The following is a 2,179-nucleotide window of genomic DNA, read 5'->3' as shown; positions in this document are numbered from 1 at the left end:
AATAAGGGGTGCTGTAGATAACTGTATCAGCACATAGTCACTGGTATGATCAACTGGGTCATCTTCTTCCTGTGGTGGAAGAAGAAATTGCACTCGTCAAGGTAAAAGTACTTGAACAAGCATTGAGTCTTGATCCAGTTTGCCTACCATCTCTGTTTGAAGAATCTTTATTTGAGCCTCTGCTTCTGCTCTCTCTTTTTGCCTGAGCCTCTGCTTTCTTGGCTTCTGTGTCTGCCTCTGCTTTCTTGGCTTCAGCTTCTGTGTCTGCCTCCTTTTTTGTGAAGGAACGTCTTATTCTGGATTGATCTGCGGTTATACGGGCCTCTAGTATTCTGTCACTCAGGACTGAACTTCTTGAGCATGATGACTGAGCAGAATGTCTAGATGAATTTGATCTATGAGATCTGGTTTCTTGCAAATGAATGATACGGAGTTCTGCCTTATCCTTAACACTCTGCACCATGGTGTCTCTTTCTCTGTCTATTGATTCTGCTTTGCTTAGCTCTGACAAGGCTTCATTGATATTAGAGTCTTTTAGGAAGGTCGCTTACCTTACAGACAGTCTCTTGTATCTTTCATAAGCTGTCTTCAGCCATCTAATAGCATCTTGTAAACTCACTGCATCACTTTTGTAGTGTTGAAAACCTGACATGAGGGAGGTGACTCATTCCCATAGACTTTCCAGGTTTTTGCAGAGCTCATCTTTTATGGTATGGTAATTTTCAATGACTTTTAGCGTTCTTTTGAAAGAGCGCATTGGTCGTGCGATTTTGTCTGTTGCAAGTGTGTGCTCAGCTTCCTGCTCTTCATAATGTTCAGAATCTGGTTGCACTTCCTGTATGTCAGTTCCGGGAGATTGTGCGAGACGTTTTTCAGCCATTTTGATTTTTTTTTGGGTGCGAAAATTACTGCACAGCTCCTATGGGTCTCTCTAATAAGATTCCCTGAATATTTTGAGTGAATTGTGGGGTTTTCAGTCTGGGTGACCGTTGCTATGTGAAGAATTGTTATAACAGTCTGAGGTAAAATACACAGAAAGTCTCTTTAAAAGGTGTAATCTGAGGTGAAACTGTGCATAACATAAACATAATTGTGCAAGCAAAAGGGTTAATTTAAATGTGAAAACGGCATGGTGAAGTTTGTAGATTAATGCAGACTCCCTGCGCCTCTTCTGACTTGCCTGTGGATAGGGAGATTCCTGTGTGAGATGCAGCTGCGCTCTGGTGTGCAGGCATAAGGCAGACATGACGACTGGACTCTTAAGTCAATTTCTGACTGTTCTGTCTCCACATAAGGTGATTGGAGGTGCAGCTGATAGGCAAGATGCTGTGAGATTTTCTTTTCTTTACCTCCGTATCCAAGATGCGGAACAGAGAGGACCAGCGCAGACTCAGCATTCGTAGACTTCAATGTAGAACCACAGCGAGGGTGCGATTTAAGACTTGGTTTATTGAAAACCAGATACATAAATAATACTTGATGGTGTAATGCTGTCGCTTTCCCTGAAGCCACTGACGTCAGTTGCTGCTGGTCAGAAATTGATGACTTCACTAGCCCAGTTTGTGATTCCTGTCTCACAGCAGCTCTGGCTATAAAATGGCTGCCAAGAGCAAGTGACCCACCAACTGCAATGCGAATCCATGCCCAGTTTGAACCAACTTGAGTGAGCGGTGAATAAATACTGACCAGCAGATGGCGATGTAGATATAATGCATTTAGCAGATAACAAATTCAGAACTCATTTCCCAAGATATACAAAACAAACACCTGAACAGCAATTATTTCTGGGGGAACAGCACAAAGCACATTAAATTTTGAGATGTCCAGCAGTAGTGAGAGAGAAAGTTTTTCTGTGTTCAGGCTTTCTACAATTTAACATGTGAAATGTCTTCGTCCTTGCCCGGTCTGGGAATACATAAGAGGGACTCTGGACCAGGTTTTTGCCTTTTTAATCAAGGCATTTGTTGCTTCCACACCCTTGGCTACTATGTATAACAGCCAGGGACATAGTCCGGTACTTCGGGTGGGACACTATTAGTGGTTCTTTAATCACAGGCTTTAAACCTTAATAATAATAATTTTTATTTATATACAGTACAGACCAAAAGTTTGGACACACCTTCTCATTTAGAGATTTTTCTGTGTTTTCATGACTATGAAAATTGTACATTCACACTGA

The sequence above is a fragment of the Phyllobates terribilis genome, unplaced genomic scaffold, assembly GCF_046119375.1.
Source record: "Phyllobates terribilis strain yellow unplaced genomic scaffold, ASM4611937v1 Scaffold_11__3_contigs__length_659146591, whole genome shotgun sequence".
NCBI classification, from domain to species: Eukaryota; Metazoa; Chordata; class Amphibia; order Anura; family Dendrobatidae; genus Phyllobates; species Phyllobates terribilis.
This window is presented reverse-complemented; position numbering follows the sequence as displayed.